The sequence below is a fragment of the Staurois parvus genome, unplaced genomic scaffold (assembly GCF_062004578.1).
Source record: "Staurois parvus isolate SC_StPar_1 unplaced genomic scaffold, SC_StPar_1.0 ptg000543l, whole genome shotgun sequence".
Taxonomy (NCBI): Eukaryota; Metazoa; Chordata; class Amphibia; order Anura; family Ranidae; genus Staurois; species Staurois parvus.
The window spans coordinates 2,713,251-2,734,235 of NW_028318339.1; the positions used below are offsets into that span (position 1 = coordinate 2,713,251).

The 20,985-nt window shown below is 41.6% G+C and overlaps 1 non-coding gene across 1 annotated transcript; it reads left to right on the top strand.

Moving 5' to 3' along the window:
- Positions 1-3,297: 3,297 nt before the first annotated feature.
- LOC149451369 (U6 spliceosomal RNA) lies at positions 3,298-3,405 on the top strand. The gene has a single exon (XR_016315073.1). It is a non-coding gene; the product is annotated as a U6 spliceosomal RNA (small nuclear RNA).
- Positions 3,406-20,985: the final 17,580 nt, after the last annotated feature.

Here is a 20,985-nt window from a genome sequence, read left to right on the forward strand (position 1 = left end):
GTCCCTGAGTAACGATTCTGTGTCCCTCAGTAATTATTCTGTGTTCCTGAGTAACGATTCTGTGTCCCTGAGTAACAATTCTGTGTCCCTGAGTAACAATTCTGTTTCCCTGAGTAACGATTCTGTGTCCCTCAGTAACAATTCTGTGTCCCTGAGTAACGATTCTGTGTCCCTGAGTAACAATTCTGTGTCCCTGAGTAACAATTCTGTGTCCCTGAGTAACGATTCTGTGTCCCTGAGTAACAATTTTGTGTCCCTGAGTAACAATTCTGTGTCTGTCCCTGAGTAACAATTCTGTGTCCCTGAGTAACAATTCTGTGTCCCTGAGTAACGATTCTGTGTCCCTCAGTAACAATTCTGTGTCCCTGAGTAACAATTCTGTGTCCCTGAGTAACAATTCTGTGTCTGTCCCTGAGTAACAATTCTGTGTCCCTGAGTAACAATTCTGTGTCCCTGAGTAACATTTCTGTGTCCCTGAGTAACAATTCTTTGTCCCTCAGTAACGATTCTGTGTCTGTCCCTGAGTAACAATTCTGTGTCCCTGAGTAACAATTCTGTGTCCCTGAGTAACATTTCTGTGTCCCTGAGTAACAATTCTGTGTCCCTTAGTAACGATTCTGTGTCCCTCAGTAACAATTCTGTGTCCCTGAGTAACAATTCTGTGTCCCTGAGTAACAATTCTGTGTCTGTCCCTGAGTAACAATTCTGTGTCCCAGAGTAACAATTCTGTGTCTGTCCCTGAGTAACAATTCTGTGTCCCTGAGTAACAATTCTGTGTCCCTCAGTAACGATTCTGTGTCCCTCAGTAACAATTCTGTGTCCCTGAGTAACAATTCTGTGTCCCTGAGTAACGATTCTGTGTCCCTGAGTAACGATTCTGTGTCCCTCAGTAACAATTCTGTGTCCCTCAGTAACAATTCTGTGTCCCTGAGTAACAATTCTGTGTCCCTGAGTAACGATTCTGTGTCCCTGAGTAACAATTCTGTGTCCCTGAGTAACAATTCTGTGTCCCTGAGTAACGATTCTGTGTCCCTCAGTAACAATTCTGTGTCCCTGAGTAACAATTCTGTGTCCCTGAGTAACAATTCTGTGTCTGTCCCTGAGTAACAATTCTGTGTCCCTGAGTAACAATTCTGTGTCCCCGAGTAACAATTCTGTGTCCCCGAGTAACGATTCTGTGTCCCTGAGTAACAATTCTGTGTCTGTCCCTGAGTAACAATTCTGTGTCCCTGAGTAACAATTCTGTGTCTGTCCCGGAGTAACAATTCTGTGTCCCTGAGTAACAATTCTGTGTCCCTGAGTAACGATTCTGTGTCCCTGAGTAACGATTCTGTGTCCCTGAGTAACAATTCTGTGTCTGTCCCTGAGTAACGATTCTGTGTCCCTGAGTAACAATTCTGTGTCCCTGAGTAACAATTCTGTGTCCCTGAGTAACGATTCTGTGTCCCTAAGTAACGATTCTGTGTCCCTAAGTAACGATTCTGTGGCCCTAAAGTCTCTGAGGCCCTAAGTCTGTCCCTAATACAGAGTGGTCTGTCTCTCTTGAATGACCGGAGGCTAATGGAGAATTCTAAGATGGCCGCGATTTATAGCTCCACCATTACACAGTGCTGGCTGGCTGGCTGCTGATTGGCTAATGCGATCACATGTCATGAATGAATGCATTATGGGTCAGCGCGCCTTGTCTGCGCGCCTTCCCAGAGATCCCCGCTCCGTCGCCACACATGTCGCCGCCATTTTTGGGAAAATTCGATTCGTGCATCCGAAGTTTGCTAATTTTCGGATTCGGCGCGAATCGAATATTTCCTAATCTTCAAAACGAATTCCACTTCGTCATGTTCGATTCGCTCATCTCTAGTTATATGTTAGAGAAGACACTAGTAGCTTGTGATGAGGCAGAACTTGGTTTACTTGTGTGACTTAAGTTGCAAACATAAAAAACATTTCAGCAAACTGTAACAGCAGACATCTTGGTTATGAAGATAGAGAGAAGAGAACCAACAAGTTTTACAGATATGCACAACTGGTAACCTTAGTGTACAGTGCCATCTACTGGTCAAGTGATATTAACACACAATACTGTATATAGTACGTGCTGTTGCATCCGCAACAAAATTGATATTTAAAAACAAAAAGCTACTGTATTTAACCAGTTGACCTCCAGAAGGTTTTACCCCTTTCATGACCAGAGCATTTTTTTGCTATTCAGCACTTTAACTAGCAATTGTACGGTCATACAACACTGTGCCCAAATGGAATTTATATAATTTTTTCACACAGATAGAGTTTTCTTTTAGTGGTATATGATCACCACTGGGTTTTTGATTTGTTATTAAATAAATGAAAAAAGACCAAAAAGTTTGAGGAAAAAATAATATTTCTACTTACTGTTATAAAACATCAAAAAAAAAAACGAAAAAATTAAATTTCTTCATAAATTTAGTCCAAAATTTATTCTGCTACATATCTTTGTTAAAAAACATCCTGGATCCAACTTATGTTCAAGCCAAACCCAAAACTCATCCCTACTTCCAAGAGTGACACATTTTCTAGTGACAACTGTCTAAGGGAGGAATTTCCCTCACACCTTCTATTGTGTCACCAAGACCAGAAACAAAGAAAGATTTCCCAAACAAGACACAGACAGCAAAAAAAAAAGGAAAAAAGAAAACAAAAGGATTTTAACACTTCCTTACTTTATCCAAAACTGAAAGGAAGTGTTTTGGCCATTATAGTTTATTTTATGTGCTTTCCATTGTAATTGATTTAACAAAAAATGTAATTTAGAAAAGTGAATGGCTCACATAACATACTAAATAAGGTGAAGGTATTTTTTACTTTGAATACCCAATTAAGGCATTATTGGGAGATATAAAAAAGAAGGATTTTTGCTTTCACATGGTTTGATGATTGAAGTGAATGCAATCTGAAATTCTCTACTCTTTAATAATTACGATAAAATCCAAATGCAAAATAGCCGCCTAGCAGAGGATGGTTTCGATCCTACGACCTCTGCTTTATGGGCCCAGCAAGGCATGCCTCCTGGCAGAGCTGTCATTTGCATGCGTTGGCCTGGTTAACAATAGCCTGTGTGCTCCTTATTTTCTTCAGTAAAATCAACTTTTCAATTGACAGACATTATTGATGACATTGATTATTATACAAAAAGCATTATTAAAATTCATAAACTTAGTTTGGCAGAAATAGCGCAGAACATTGAAATTCAACGCTCTCCATAAGCTGATCATCTGACGTCTTTGAGGTTTTATATGCCCCTCAGGCTCTCCCTTGGCTTTGCCCCCCACAATGGCAGGGGGAAGGATTACAACGTGGAACAATACCAAGAAAATCAGCCAGCCCCTGCTCAAGGTTGACATGCCAACACATGAAGCAGTACACAAATTTTTTTTTGAAACAACATTCCTTCAATTCAATGCTTTTTGTTTATTTATTTATTTGTTTGTTTATTTTTTTTTACTCTTTTTAGCAACTATTTTAAAAAATAAATATTACAAGCTGCAGGTTACGGTTAGAGCGCAACTAAAAGCTGCAAGTACCCTAGCAGCTTCTCCTACCACCGTTCTCTGAAGAAGAGCAGCACGTCTATGGGCATCCCACTGCCCCGTTAGTCTATGGGGGTGCTCCATTCTCTCACTCCTTCTCTTGGCTCCCCTTTTTTTCCCAATGCCTTTCTATACAGCCAGCTCCTGGAAAGCTCCCCTGGCACTCAAGGTGAGGATGCCAAAGTGCGCCCCTCCCCCGAGCTCCTTCATTCAGGAAAACAAAAAGGGAGCAAATACCATAAGCGCTCTCTTTCTTACACCCTGAGCCCCTGGTCACATCAAAACCAATTTCAAAATTGGGTGACCTGCTGACACCAATGCCTATGCAAATCGCACCAAACGCTCTGCTGCGTGCACTACTTTAGAAGTCGGCGCGGCTCCGACAAAGTCTGAACCGCACCGATACGACCGCTGTAATAGCGGACAATAGGGTGCGACTTGGCATACAATTTTTTGAAGTCGCATGCCAAGTTGCACTTGACGTGACCGGGGTGTAAGGGGCATGCCAGCGTGTGCATTCTCATAGCGCACCTATAGGACAGACCACTCATTTCAATAGGCTTCCTGTCAGGAATGGACTCGGCACTGGTGGTGGCACTCACCTGCCGTGTGGGCTGCAGTACCAGGGCTGACCAGCGGGTGCTCTCAGCAGCCAGAAGCTCTCTCCTGTAGTCAGCCAACACCTGGGGCTGATTGCAGGAGGTGTATTTAAGGAATGACCAGACCTGTGATCAGGGCCTTGGTGTATGTTTCCCATGAGCCCCTGTACCTGGTATCCTGTGTTCCTGCCTCGCTGCTGACCCTGCTTTGATCCTGACCTCTGCTGACCGTCTCCTATTGAACCCCTGGCTACCCCGACCATTCTCTGCTTGCTCCTCCTGTACCACGCTGCCCGCACGATACCGACCCGGCCTGTCTGACTACGCTTACTTCACCCGACGATCCATCCATCCCGCACGGATCACCTTTAGTAAGTCTGCCTGCCTCTTCCCATCAGACTCCGTTCATGCACTCCCCTGCCAGTACTCTCTACCATAGCCGGACGCACTCAGGGGTCGCGACCCGGTTCCAGTCTGCACCAAGTCCATCCCCACCATCAGGGGCCCTGGTGAATAGCAGGCTGGGATTTAGACCCCACGCCCTGAGGAAATCTGTGCTGTGGGCTGCTAGAGACACTGCCAGGCGGCACCTGACAGTACCTTACGGCCTGCCTGACCATTCCACCTCTCCAGCCTGACTACGCCTGTGTTCCTGAAGCCTGCTACTTCCCTGTGTCACTCCACACATTTCTGGTCATACCCGGATCCCTAACACTTCCCTAGGTGTATAGATCGTGCAGGCATCATTTTTAAAACCACAGAGATACATAAATAAATCAAAGGGAGTTGAAAATAATATAGCAAAAAAACAAAACCAATGTACCTCGGACACGGCCGATGACAGATCTGAGTACCGGCACCGTTGCTGGTACCATGTGACCTGCTGTGACCAATCACAGCAGGTCACATGACAGGTGTACACAATGGATGGCTTCATTCGTGCCATCCATTCTATACTAGTGTCTAGCTGTGAATCGTCACAGCGAATCACATGCACATGTCATGTGATTAGCCGTGGCCAAACCACAGCTAAGCATGAAAAAAAAACAAAAAAAAAAACAGACCCCTGAATGAATCGATGTCATTCAGGTAAATGCTTGGTTATAGCAAAGTAAGTCTTTGCTATAAGCAAATTGTGTAAAAAAAAAAAAAAAAAAAATACCGATCACTTCCCCAAAGTAGTACAATGTTACTATGGTAACATTATACTACTTTGGTCATAGTGAAATATGAAAAAAAAATCTTTAAAAAAAATAAAAAAATTTAATAAAAAATGAACAATAATAAAAAAAATGTAAAAAAAATTATATATATATATATATATATATATATATATTTTTTCATACTGTCACCAGTCAGTGTCCCTGATCACCGCTATGCCAGTTATATGATGACGCTGGACTGCACTGGTGACAGTATGTAAAAAAAAATTGTGAAAATAATTTTTTTCATTTTCTGAAAAAGTATGACAAAAAAATAAAACTTCAAAAAACTCGCCATGCCTCTTATGAAATCTGTCGTACTGTCTACTTTACAAATAGGGGTCATTTCGGGAATATCTGTACTGTTCTGATATTCTTGGACCTCAAGAAATTAGATTGGCTGTCAGTACTTCAGGATTGATCAATATTCAGATCTATACCAGAGTTTGTGAACTGTATAACTTTCCTACAAACTAAAAAATACATCCTAATTTGGGTTATTTTCACCAAAGACATGTAACAGAATACATCTCGGCCTAAATATATGAAGAACAATTATTTATTTGCGAACTTTTATAACAGAAACAAAGAAAACAGTGGGTTTTTTTTAAAATTTTCGGTCTTTTTTTGTTAATTTAGCAAAAAATAAAAACCCCAGCGATGATTAAATACCACCAAAAGAAAGCTCTAGTTGTGTGAAGAAAATGATAAAATGTTTGTTTGGGTACAATGTTGTATGACCGCGTAATTGTCATTGAAATTGTGAGAGCGCTGAAACCTGAAAAATGGCCTGGGCAGGAAGGGGGTAAAAGTGCCCGGCATGGAAATGGTTAATCATTACGAGAAAATCAAAAACAGCCGCCTAGCAGCGGATGGTTTCGATCCAACGACCTCTGGGCCAGCTCTGGGAAAGAACCCCTGGCACTCAAGGTGAGGATGCCAAAGTGCGCCCCTCCCCCGAGCTCCTTCATTCGGGAAAACAAAAAGGGAACCGGGGAACCAATACCATAAGCGCTCGCTTACACCCTGAGCCCCCGGTCACATCAAAACCAATTTCAAAATTGGGTGACCTGCTGACACCAATGTCTATGCAAATCGCACCAAAAGCACTGCTGCGCGCACTACTTTAGAAGTCGGCACGGCTTCGACAAAGTCAGAACCGCACCGATACGACCGCTGTAATAGCAGACAATAGGGTGCGACTTGGCATACAATTTTGCAAGTCGCATGCCAAGTTGCACCTGACGTGATCGGGGTGTAAGGGGCTGTCAAGGTCCTACCTTTTCCCAGAGACTGTGCCGCTTCATGAACTGGCGTCCATCTTGGGTTTCTGCAAAGCATGGTGGGAGTCTTTTATGCCTTCAGGTCTCTGAGGTCCATTCCCAAGAGGGGTGTGGCTTAGTACATATAAGCCTGTGATCCGCACATGCTCTTTGCACTTGTGTCTTGGTGTTACTACAGCTCTGTGTATACTCTCGTGACTCTTCTGGTATCTGACTCGGCTTGTGACTAGACCATTCTCTGTGTTTTCCTTTGATCTGACCTTCCGTTGCTGATCGCGGCCTGTGACATGTGATTCTTGTCTACTGTTCTGTATTGTTTTGTCCCGTTGTTGTGGACCCGGCCTGCCTGACTACGCTATTATCATTCCTACCAGCTACACGCCATTGGCGGCGGCCATTACCGCAGCCGGGGTGTCTCAGGGGCCGCGACCTGGTTCCGGGCTGCGTCAAGTCCATCCCCACCATCAGGGGCCCTGTTGAAGGGCAGCCTGTTGACTTAGACTCCGCGCCCTGAGGGACTTCGGTCTGTTGGTGGTGGTTGTTGTCAGTCAGTGCGTTACCCTGCCACTAGGCCTACCTGTCCGTTCCACAGCCCTGCCCTGACAGGGGCATGCCAGAGTGTGCGTTCTCATAGCGCACCTATAGGACAGACCACTCATTTCAATAGGCCTCCCTAGGTGTATAGATCGTGCAGACATAATTTTTAAAACCACAGAGATACATAAATAAATCAAAGTGAGTTGAAGATAATATAGCAAAAAAACAAAACCAATGTACCTCGGACACGGCCGATGACAGATCTGAGTACCGGCCCCGTTGCTGGTACCATGTGACCTGCTGTGACCAATCACAGCAGGTCACATGACAGTTGTACACAATGGATGGCTTCATTCATGCCATCCATTCTATACTAGTGTCTAGCTTTGAATTGTCACAGCGATCACATGCACATGTCATGTGATTAGCCGTGGCCAAATCACAGCTAAGCACAAAAAAAAAAAAAAAAACCCTGAATGAATCGATGTCATTCAGGTAAATGCTTGCTTATAGCAAAATAATTCTTTGCTATAAGCAAATTGTGTAAAAAAAAAAAAATACTGATCACTTCCCCAAAGTAGTACAATGTTACTATGGTAACATTATACTACTTTAATCATAGTGAAATATGAAAAAATATTTTAAGAAAAAGAAAAAAAATTAATAAAAAATTACCATTAATAAAAAAAATAAAAAAAAAATGTATATATATATATATTTATTTTTTTTCATACTGTCACCAGTCAGTGTCCCTGATCACCGCTATGCCAGTTATATGATGACGCTGCACTGCACCGGAGACAGCATGTAAAAAAAAAATTGTGAAAATAATTTTTTTCATTTTTTCATTTTCTGAAAAATTATGACAAAAAAATACAACTTCAAAAAACTCACCATGACTCTTATGATATACGTCGTACTGTCTACTTTACAAAAAGGGGTCATTTGGGGAATATCTGTACTGTTCTGACATTCTTGGGCCTCAAGAAATTAGATTGGCTGTCACTACTTCAGGATTGATCAATATTCAGATCTATACCATAGTTTGTAAACTCTATCACTTTCCTACAAACTAAAAAATACATCCTAATTTGGGTTATTTTCACCAAAGACATGTAGCAGAATACATCTCGGCCTAAATTTATGAAGAACAATTATTTATTTGCGAACTTTTATAACAGAAACAAAGAAAACCGTGTTTTTTTTTTTCCGGTCTTTTTTTGTTAATTTAGCAAAAAATAAAAACCCCAGCGGTGATTAAATACCACCAAAAGAAAGCTCTAGTTGTGTGAAGAAAATGATAAAATGTTTGTTTGGGTACAATGTTGTATGACCGAGCGAATTGTCATTGAAAATGTGAGAGCGCTGAAACCTGAAAAATAGCCTGGGCAGGAAGGGGGTAAAAGTGCCCGGCATGGAAATGGTTAAGTAAATCAGCGTCACTGTTTAAATTTAAAGGCAGTTTATAATGGATCACAGACTCTCCTTTAACTCTCTAATTTTTTATGTTTACCGGGTTTAAATGGACTAACTTTTGACATAAGGAAAGTTTGTTTACACCAGATGCACATTGCCATTCCAATGGAAACTAATTGAATAGAAATGGTGACTGATGACATGCATTTTGACAAAACCCAGCATGCCCCATGAGCTTTACTTGGCAGGTGATTCTGTGTTGGAGAGGGATGAGTATTGTCTTCAAAATACTGAAGGTAAAGTCACCTCCAGGGCTCTCATCCTGATTGAAGCCAGTGACTGTGAAGTGTCATTAATATTCTTCATACTCTTCCTTACCTTTTGCAGACAAAAGTTTGAAGTCAGATAGGAAAACACTTGATAAAAAAAGTAAAGGTGTTTTAACATGTGAATCAACACACTCATTACTCCATTTTGGATATTACTTTCAGTTTTACCATCTCAATCACATTATTGTTGTAATTCTCCAATAACGTTGTTTCTTGTTGAGGCTGTTGGCATTTTCAGCATGATTATCAAGCAGCCATGCTATTATTTTGAGAGCTTAGCACTGATATACTAAGAATTTACAGTATGTGTCATGGCTGAAAGCTGTTGAAATAAAAAAAAACTGAAGTAATTGATTTGTATTGCCTTCCTCTTATGCTGATATGGTAATACTTCAATTTTCTGTCCATCCTTTTGTGAATTGCTGGTCATAGTTAAATTAAAAACCTCTGCTCATAGTGTGGGTTTTGAAAGTTTATTTAGCAGAGAGGAGTTAAAAAGTAGAAGTAAACATTAAAAGGTAGAGTAATTAACACGCCTGGAGACCCCCAGAAATGGCAGCAGTTCGAAGGATCTGTTTGATAAATAGTTAATTTGGGTACAATGTTGCATGACTGCGCAATTGTCATTCAAAGTGTGACAGAGGTGAAAGCTGAAAATTGACCTGGGCAGGAAGGGGGGAAAGCGCCTGGTACTAAGTGGTTAATCATTACTAAAGTACATGATAATTATTTTTCTTTATCACTGGTAAAATATATTTTTATTAACATATAATATTTTTTTTAACATATAAAAAAGTAATTTTAACATATATTTGTAAATGCATTCCAAAAATGTAGATTTGTATTTTTAAAGACATACAGTATATTTGAAATGTATTTTAAAAAATATTTTTCATATATTTTTTTTTAAAAATGCATTTCAACATGCAATATATACACACATATATATATATATATATATATATATATACATATATAAACATATTTTGAAATATATTGAATATGGACAGAATTGTAGCATTTCAAATAGATGGCAATATATTTGGGAAGAACATGTTTAAAATATATATTTTTTTATATGGGTAACAAGGATAGGACTGCTGTGTGTCACAAATTCTTATCATCTTCACCAAACCACAAATACAGCGCTGAGAATGTTGCACAGCTCACTGATTTCATTCTGAAATACAACTATTTCATTTTGCTAATGATATTTATCTTCAGTGTATGGGTACTGCTATGAGAATTAAAATGGCACCACAATATGCTAACTCAACAGCATGCAACACAAGCCATGTAAATACTATCACTATATTGATAAGACTTTCATTGTATGGACAGAAGACACACATGACCCAGACACCACATTATCCATCAAGGATTCAAATTACACAGCTCAATATATAGGAAACCCACTGACATATGCAACCTGGGAATCTCCACAGTTCCCAAAAAAATAAAACAAATTCTAAACAGCGTGGATGGACAAATCTCCCATTGTGGTGACTGTATTCTAACAACCAGCGCCACTGACTGCTAAAATGCCCAAATAATACTTACATCTCAAACAGTAAACTATACCTCCTATGTGCTCCTTCAACACTTTCTATATCAATCAAGTTTACCAGAATGATTTGACTCTCTATATAAGAGAAGTTAAGTATGCCCATGTCTCAGAAGACGTCCTTAATGACGAAACTCATAGGGTGGAGCTGACATTCATGATGAACCGAAAATCCAGAAGGGGTCCGCTCTACTGTGGGACCGGTTTATTTCTATACAAGCGCTTGTGGTTTTAACCTCTGTATGTATTATTTGCTTTTTAATAAAACTGGTTATGAATGGTCTTATGCTATGTAATGACTTTGGTATCTTATTTCTTTACAAGTGCAATTAAGATTAGGAGGAAACCAGCAGATTTGAGGAGAATGTTGACTGCTCTTAAAGGCATACCCTAATCTTATGGGATCTGCAGCATGTGATATTTGACTTCTCTTATACAGTATTGAGGGTCAAACCTTTCAGGTCAGCATGATTGCTACAGCATGCAGTGAAGGAGCACATAGGTGATGTGGTTCACAGGCTAATCAGATATTTGCACAGGAGTACACTGCAAGCTATATTTTGTTACTTTGTGTGACTACAGACTCACATTGTTTTATTTGTGGACTCGCACTTGGTGATTATTTATCGGACCTGTTTTCACTATATGATTGATATTTCACTTTATTGTTTTTTAATTTGATAATAGTGCAGCACTTGTTTATGTTATTGTTTTAGCCAAGGATATCTATTGGTGTGCTATTAGTGAACACTCACTAGCATGATTACACCCTTGTTTTCAATGTCTACATCTGATTGGGTGCAGACACTGCCTTACAATTTTGAGTTCGTCTCTACTGATTTTTCAGTTGAAGGATGTTGGGTGGGAAGGTGCTCACAGGGCCATCCACAGAGTAATTTCGGTCGGTTTATCATAAACTGGTCAAAATTCACTTCATATATGACCAGCTTTAGATAATCTCACAATGCAGACAAAGTGCTTAGCCACAACCACATATCAAAAGAAACTCTCAGAAGGAAATTAGAGTCATGGTCAGGGGTTAAGCTCAGAGAGCAGCAGAGAGGCTTCCACCAACCAGCAGGATAGGTATACAAGCAGGTCACCCTGGCAGATGATGTGGGCTCACCTGAGGTGTGGATTATAAGCACTAACCAGTATTCACCAGAGCTGCGAATGGTGGAGATGGGTTTTGCTGTGTGTTAGTACCAGGTTGTGGTCCTCAGGATCTCCCCACCAGGAGGTGAGCAAGCCAGGGTCTAGTAACAGATATAACAGGTAGGGATCAAGCAGAAGCATATTCAGTAAACAAGCCAAAGGTCAGTATCAAGTTATTGCAGGTTGGGATCAGACAGAAGCATAGTCAAGGAACAAGCCAAGGTCAGTAAGCGAATGTTCGGTGGTAGCGAAGGTACAGACATCAGCAGGAGAAACAAGAGCGAGATATTGGCTGGAGAAGGCACACTAATGTGGGCAACAGGAAGTGCAGAGACATGGCTTAAATCAGGAAGTTCATGGTAGGAGCAAAGGGTTCAAGGTTCATGACAAACAAGGTCAAGGCAGGATCACTGAAGGAATTGTCCAGGTAGTGGTCCAGCAATCCAGGTGGCTCAGCAAAGCAAGACATTGCCAGGTACAGCAGAGGTCCCAGGTTTGGACCCAGGCCCTGACATTAAGTTCGATTTTTTGGCGTATTACTTAATTAACTCTTCTATATATTCCTTATAAGACAGCAAATTTTCACTTTTTGAGAATAGGTTGACTTTAATGTATAGTATGTGTTACTTTTCTGAAAATAAATATATATTACATTGTTATATTGTACATAATAAATGGTATGAATAATGTATTTAAAAAATGTGCTAAAAGCTGAAATTATTGTAGATAAACATTTACAGTCAATATTTTATTTCCCTACTCAAAGCTGACTCCCTTTTGAGAAATCCCTTTAAAGAACACTTCAAGCCACTTCTGCTCTGCCTTCCCCTATAGTGAAAGGGAACACAATGTAAAATAATGGTTTAACAATATCAAAATTATTGGAAGGCTAAGGAATCAAGACAGCGTATGAGTAAAAAGCAAATGGTTTACTAATGATTACAAATAACACAAGTGATAGTAAATAACACTATATACCGTATTTTTCGCTCCATAAGACGCACTTTTTTCCCCCAAAAAAAGGGGGGAAAATGTCAGTGCGTCTTATGGAGCCAATGTAAAGCGGCCGGTCCGGTATTTCTGCCACCACCATGTCAGAATATCGGGCCGGCCGCTCAGCTCTTCTCTCCTGCAGGACCTTACCTCTTCCTCGCTCCAGCGCTGCAGTCTTCCCACGGCGGCTTCTGTGACAGCCGGGTGCCCACTGCACATGCGCTAGAAGCGTTGTGCTTTGTGAATGGTCCGGCGTCTTCTGGGACACATGACAGGTCCCAGAAGGCTCCGGGCCATTCACAAAGTGCAGCGCTTCTAGCGCATGTGCAGTGGGCACCCGACTGTCACAGAAGCCACCGCGGGAAGAAGGAAGGAAGGACAACTCAAATTGTCAAATTCAGGTACCCATTCCCCCTCCCTCCCCAAAGGTCCGCAGTCTCTGGTAATCTCCTTTACTGTCTGCAGTCTCTGGTCATCCCCTGCACTGTCTGCAGTCTCTGGTCATCTTTACTATGTCCGCAGTCTCTGGTCATTCCCTGTACTATGTCCGCAGTCTCTGGTCATCTCTTGTACTATGTCCACAGTCTCTGGTCATCTCCTGTACTGTGTCCGCAGTCTCTGGTCATTCCCTGTACTATGTCCGCAGTCTCTGATCATCTCCTGTACTATGTCCGCAGTCTCTGGTCATCCCCTGTACTATGTCCGCAGTCTTTGGTCATCCCCTGTACTATGTCCGCAGTCTCTGGTCATCCTCTGTACTATGTCCGCAGTCTCTGGTCATCCCCTGTACTATATCCGCAGTCCCTGGTCACCTCCTGTGCTATGTCCGCTGTCTATGGTCATTCCCTGTACTGTGTCCGTAGTCTCTGGTCATCTCCTGTACTGTGTCCGCAGTCTCTGGTCATCTCCTGTACTGTGTCCGCAGTCTCTGGTCATCTCTTGTACTGTGTCCGCAGTCTCTGGTCATCTCCTGTACTGTGTCCGCGGTCTCTGGTCATTCCCTGTACTGTGTCCGCAGTCTCTGGTCATCTCCTGTACTGTGTCCGCGGTCTCTGGTCATCTCCTGTACTGTGTCCGCGGTCTCTGGTCATCTCCTGTACTGTGTCCGCGGTCTCTGGTCATCTCCTGTACTGTGTCCGCGGTCTCTGGTCATCTCCTGTACTGTGTCCGCGGTCTCTGGTCATCCCCTGTACTGTGTCCGTGGTCTCTGGTCATCCCCTGTACTGTGTCCGCGGTCTCTGGTCATCTCCTGTACTGTGTCCGCGGTCTCTGGTCATCTCCTGTACTGTGTCCGCGGTCTCTGGTCATCTCCTGTACTGTGTCCGCGGTCTCTGGTCATCCCCTGTACTGTGTCCGCGGTCTCTGGTCATCCCCTGTACTGTGTCCGCAGTCTCTGGTCATCTCCTGTACTGTGTCCGCAGTCTCTGGTCATTCCCTGTACTGTGTTCGCAGTCTCTGGTCATCTCCTGTACTGTGTCTGCAGTCTCTGGTCATCTCCTGTACTGTGTCTGCAGTCTCTGGTCATCTTCTGTACTGTGTCCGCAGTCTCTGGTCATCTCCTGTACTGTGTCCGCAGTCTCTGGTCATTCCCTGTACTGTGTCCGCAGTCTCTGGTCATCTCTTGTACTGTGTCCGCAGTCTCTGGTCATCTCCTGTACTGTGTCCGCAGTCTCTGGTCATTCCCTGTACTGTGTCCACAGTCTCTGGACATCTCCTGTACTGTGCCCACAGTCTCTGATCATCTCTTGTACTGTGTCCGCAGTCTCTGGTCATCTCCTGTACTGTGTCCGCAGTCTCTGGTCATTCCCTGTACTGTGTTCGCAGTCTCTGGTCATCTCCTGTACTGTGTCCGCAGTCCCTGGTCACCTCCTGTGCTATGTCCGCTGTCTATGGTCATTCCCTGTACTGTGTCCGTAGTCTCTGGTCATCTCCTGTACTGTGTCCGCAGTCTCTGGTCATCTCCTGTACTGTGTCCGCAGTCTCTGGTCATCTCTTGTACTGTGTCCGCAGTCTCTGGTCATCTCCTGTACTGTGTCCGCAGTCTCTGGTCATTCCCTGTATTGTGTTCGCGGTCTCTGGTCATCTCCTGTACTGTGTCCGCGGTCTCTGGTCATCTCTTGTACTGTGTCCGCGGTCTCTGGTCATCTCCTGTACTGTGTCCGCGGTCTCTGGTCATCTCCTGTACTGTGTCCGCGGTCTCTGGTCATCTCCTGTACTGTGTCCGCGGTCTCTGGTCATCTCCTGTACTGTGTCCGCGGTGTCTGGTCATCTCCTGTACTGTGTCCGCGGTCTCTGGTCATCTTCTGTACTCGCGGTCTCTGGTCATCCCCTGTACTGTGTCCGCGGTCTCTTGTCATCTCTTGTACTGTGTCCGCGGTCTCTGGTCATCTCCTGTACTGTGTCCGCGGTCTCTGGTCATCTCCTGTACTGTGTCCGCAGTCTCTGGTCATCCCCTGTACTGTGTCCGCAGTCTCTGGTCATCCCCTGTACTGTGTCCGCAGTCTCTGGTCATCTCCTGTACTGTGTCCGCAGTCTCTGGTCATTCCCTGTACTGTGTTCGCAGTCTCTGGTCATCTCCTGTACTGTGTCTGCAGTCTCTGGTCATCTCCTGTACTGTGTCTGCAGTCTCTGGTCATCTCCTGTACTGTGTCTGCAGTCTCTGGTCATCTCCTGTACTGTGTCCGCAGTCTCTGGTCATTCCCTGTACTGTGTCCGCAGTCTCTGGTCATCTCTTGTACTGTGTCCGCAGTCTCTGGTCATCTCCTGTACTGTGTCCGCAGCCTCTGGTCATTCCCTGTACTGTGTCTGCAGTCTCTGGACATCTCCTGTACTGTGCCCGCAGTCTCTGATCATCTCTTGTACTGTGTCCGCAGTCTCTGGTCATCTCCTGTACTGTGTCCGCAGTCTCTGGTCATTCCCTGTACTGTGTTCGCAGTCTCTGGTCATCTCCTGTACTGTGTCCGCAGTCTCTGGTCATCTCCTGTACTGTGTCTGCAGTCTCTGGTCATCTCCTGTACTGTGTCCGCAGTCTCTGGTCATCCCCTGTACTGTGTCCGCAGTCTCTGGTCATCTCCTGTACTGTGTCCGCAGTCTCTGGTCATCCCCTGTACTGTGTCCGCAGTCTCTGGTCATCTCCTGTACTGTGTCCGCAGTCTCTGGTCATCTCCTGTACTGTGTCCGCAGTCTCTGGTCATCCCCTGTACTGTGTCCGCAGTCTCTGGTCATCCCCTGTACTGTGTCCGCAGTGTCTGGTCATCCCCTGTACTGTGTCTGCAGTCCATTGGTTCAGAATATTTTTTTTCTTGTTTTTCTCCTCTAAAACCTAGGTGCGTCTTATGGTCACAGAATTTATGATTAGTATTGATAGGATCATTTTTAGTTCTTCTATTAATTAGCACGTTACCTAAATCGAACAGATATGGTTTTGGCATTGCAATTTACAATACATTAAATATTTGTGATTAGGGACCAAAATACACGCAGAAGGTTTCCAACTGCAAATCACACATGAACTTTAGGATCTATTTTTATTGCCAAAGTTTTTTTTGGTTGTAGTTATTTTTTTTATGAAAATGTGTATTTTTTATTTTACTTGTTGCCATGTTGATTGTGGTGATGATTAGAGCTCAGTGTCTGTATGATGCACGCTCGTCTCTAACATTTGTTTGTTGGTTCCAAATTTGCATTGATGTAGTTTTTCATCTCCCTGTGACAAGCAGAATGTTATTTTACTGAATTAAACATAGAAATTGGTAAATGAAAATATGTGTCCAGTAAATTTTTTTTTGTTTCATAGAGATAGGTTAAATGTTCTGGTGTCAATGGTTTCACCAGGGTAAGAAGTGGAGGAAAATTTGTAGTTTCAACTTTTACAGAATAAAAAAATATATTTTTCCTAAGTTGAGTAGAAGAAAGGAATATCTTCCATCAGTTTTTTTTTGCTGTCCTTGTTGGAAATTTCCCCTCACTTCATGTCTGATTAAAATCAATGCCCTAGGATAACGGAGCCTCCAATAGCAGCAAAGACCCTTATATATCATCCACTTTATAAAAAAAACACAAGGATATATACTTGAATTTGCTAAAAAATCTGTTATTGTGACATATCATGCTGTGGTTATTATTTGCAAGAAAAGCAGTGAATATATTTTTACTTTTGTTTCTTATTTCTGCATTATGCAGAAAGAAATTCCACAGATTAATCATACTTACCATAAAGAACTCCTTTTCATATTGTGACTGGTACTGGAAAAACATTTTCCTCATATATAAGAGATGATATACCATTGTGTTTTATAGCCCTTTGAATAAAAATGACTCTTCTAAATCTAGACATCGATCTTGGATTTTTTTTATGCATAATATTTAGGTCATCTCTAAAGTGCCTAAAGTTTATTCTAATCTTATTCAAACCCAATTTATGTAATCTTGCATTATCAGATCTTCCATCCATATTACAATATATAACTTGACAGAAAGGCGGAGTTTGTCTTAAAAATTCATTGCACTGTCTGAAAAAAAGGAAACCTTTGCGACAATAATGAAGTTTTTCATTCTCTATGCAAAGGTTAGCAAAAATAATAAAAAGAAAATTAAACAGAAGAAGTAGTTACTTAAACTTAAGCAGCAATCATTCTACTGTGTCAAAGCATCAATAGATGCAAATTGCTTCATCACATTCATTGCCTTTTTGAATTATATAATTAGTTTCTCATTTTCTTTTTTCTTTTTTTTAAAGTGATAAGGAAAATATATTCAAATTTAATAAACTGTTTAGCTAGTGTTATCTTCCTTTTTGTCACATGGTTAAAATTGTATGGAAAGTTCCTGAAGATATCAGTCTCTTTAATGAGGTCACACTTCCTTTGTTATTTTTATGGCATGTTAGCACTTTCTGATCAAGGCAAAGTTGGCAGGGATATATAATAAAAAAGGACCACTATAGCAAAAGATATTGTGTTCAGGTAACTGTATGTAATACTTGGAATGAATGGATTCAGTATATGAATTCATTTTAATATTTAACATGTTATTTATTTATATTTTTCTTCACATTTACATGCAGATCAAGCTGTCCAGAAAATCTTGGTTATAGGGGTTAAACCTAACCATATAACACCGGCAAAGGTGTTTAGGACAGTCAGGTTTTACTCTTTAACACATAAACGAACCCTGAAAAGTGATTCAGTAGCGCAAATTACATGTGAAGAAATGTGAACATAAAATCAACATAGGTGAAAAATAAAGTCCAAAGAAATTTCTTATCCACCAAATAATTCTTCAGTCTCTTCATAATAAATCACCACATGTAAAAGAAACTAGTGTCCCTCCTTTCGGGTATACACTTACCGAATGGTAATGCCTCCCATTCTCATGGTTAGCTAAAATCGCTCAATACATATCTCCCGATGTGGTAAAGGATCAATTTGTATCGATGTGCTTCCTCTCCTCCAATCTCCATATCCTTCTTTCCCCAAAATTAGCTGGCAATACTTTCATAAATTGGTGGATTCCTAATACAGAGGCACTTATGGTAGCATAAAGGATAACCTCCTTCTTAATACTCCACTCTCAGGTGTAGTGGTCATGTAAAACAAAGCAAAAAAAGCCCCAATGGTGCAGTACAAAACATCCCCATTATTCGCTAAAATAGACAGCCACTTACAGACTCAAAGTAAGTAAAAAGCCCAAAGATGTTGCAATAGGTGTAAACACTGATGGGAACCAAAACAGTGCTCTCACCACCGCCGGATTCCAAGTCACTGGCGCTCTCGCGTCACTTCCGGTTCCAGTCACGCCACTTCCGGACGCCGTAAGAGTCTCTGTCAACAGACCATTTATTTCAACTAAAATATTCCAATCAGTTTATATGCACATTTATCACACATTTATACATATTATTTAGCTGTAAAGCCCCCTCTGTGTAGACATCCAAAAGCCCCAAACTGGGCACTGTTATCTTGCAGCCCCAGCAGACCTAACACTGTCACTCAAGTGACCCTCACTATAGCATTGCCCTATATGCCAGAATAAAGAATAATGTTACCCCAAAATTTCATGTTCCTGTTATGTGTCTGTTGTACCATGTACTTGTATGAAAAAGTATCCTGTTCCATTTGCATGACTTCCTTTGTGTGAAATACCTGGTGATTCTCCCATTCTGCCTGCTTTCTTATTTCAAACTGACCATGCTAGACATAGAAACACATCTATCCCAACACGGCCAGTTTTCTGGTTTGCTAGGAGTAGAGCCTGCCTGTCTTTCATTGGTGGAGCTTTTGCTAACATGTCCCCGGCACAGCCATTAACCGAGAAGATTAGTGTCCTGCTGTTTCTCCTCCCCCCACCTCCCTAAACCCTGATGCACTGAGAACAGAGATTATGTGATCGTTTTTAAAGAGAAAAAAAGGTATTTATTTTGTTTTTGTATGTACATAAATGCTTTGCCTTTCATTTCTATTTTAAACTGAATGGGTTGGTTAACAAGGTGAGGATTCACATATACTTTAACTTTTACCCTTAATTTTCCAGAAAACACCTAGGTCAGTATTCAGTAGCTCTTCCACATCTTTTTCAGCATAACAAGGGCTTAGTGTAAATTGCAAGTCCTCCTACCTCCCAAAGCAAGCAAGTGCTGAAGGAGGTGGACTATTATTCAGATGTTAGAAAAAAACCCAAAAAAGCAAAACAATAGTTATAGTAGCAATAATAACAGCCTTTGGGATATTTTGCATAATTACATAATTGTTAATGCTCCAGCACACAATTAAACTATAACCCATATACAAACTTTTTTTTTTAATTCTGGCTTTATTCTGGCAGAACAAAAACCAATAGTATTTTTTAAAGGCTTGGGAAGGGTGCAATAGGTGCATGGGGCTAAAACACATCTAAAAGCTTCAGTGTGGCAGTCTGAAAAGGTTTGAACTCCAGTTACTATGTGATATAAAAGCCTCATAAAAAAATAAAAGTTATTTTAAGTTTACTAAGTTTACTTTCCTTGAGTCAGCCAAATCCTCCTTCATTTGTGTCTCACACGCACCCTATCTCAGGCACAGCTCACAATGGAAGGGTTTCAGTAAGTGTAATTTATCATATATCACACACATTAGAAAAGTTCACTTGTAATTCCAACGTAAAATAAATATACAGTATACAAAAATAAAAAATATATGAGAAAGTCCACATGTGCTCCACCGAAAATTACGCTCCAAGTGATTCTGGTCATACCAGCGTGATTTGCGAATTGAAATTGCACCTGAAATCACATCTAATGAATGTGAATGTCAGTGTCTTAACATGTGCGATTTGCTGCAGCGTGATTTCCAAAGCAGTACTTTTTCTAGAGTTTATTGCGATTTCACATACATAGAATATAATAGAAATGGCAAAGCAAATCGCAAGAAATCTTTGAAAATCTTTATGTCGTAATAAAGTCTTCAGAAATCGCACCTGAAATCTTGCTGAAATCACACACAAATTGCGTGATTTAAAATTGCATCGGTGTGACCGGTGACTAATTCCTCCTTATAATGTATACACCATGTGTCACGTAACCCATCATTATTAGCAGCTTACCTCCCACTTTTACCTATTAGCAATAGGTCTAATGCACCTGTCCCTTTAAGGGCTATCAGCAGATGTGGATGATTTTTCTAAAAAAACACTGATCTCCAGAATTAGGGATCAAGCACTTCTGTGTAATTGTTGGTGGAGCACAACACGAGGACTTTCTTTCATATTTACTGTATTGGTTGTACATTGGAACTTCAAGTGGGCTTTTTCTTATGTGTGTAATTTATGCATTATTGAGTGTTCATCATTTATTTTTTGAATATACACAGCCAAGGGCGGACTGACAACTCATGGGGCCGCCAGGCAATAGGGGATCATGGGGCCCCTGTATCCTTGCCCAAACTCCAAAAAGCCTATGAAGAAGGTACCAGGGGCATCTCATGGGGCGTCCTACTGACCGCGGGCCCTCTGTCAATACGTCCCTGTACACAGTGAAACTCGAGCATAGCACTTGGTCAATTTAAGTTTTGATATTTCAGTGTATTTGAGTGGGTGGTACACTTACAGACCCCAGCAGCAGCACATTTTTTATTTTTTGTATTTATTGATTTTTTTCATGTATATTATACACAGGTGTGAACCTGAGGATAGCTTAAAGCAAGCAGGAAGGAGAAAAAGAAGAAAGGGAAAGATGAGATGGATGGAAGGTAAAGGGAGGGGATAGGGCCTCACATCAACACAAGAGAACCCGAACTGCCAAGTAAGAAAAAACACCACCTAAAAATTAAGCAATCAATTGGTCCATTGTAGAAAAGATGTAAAAACCGAA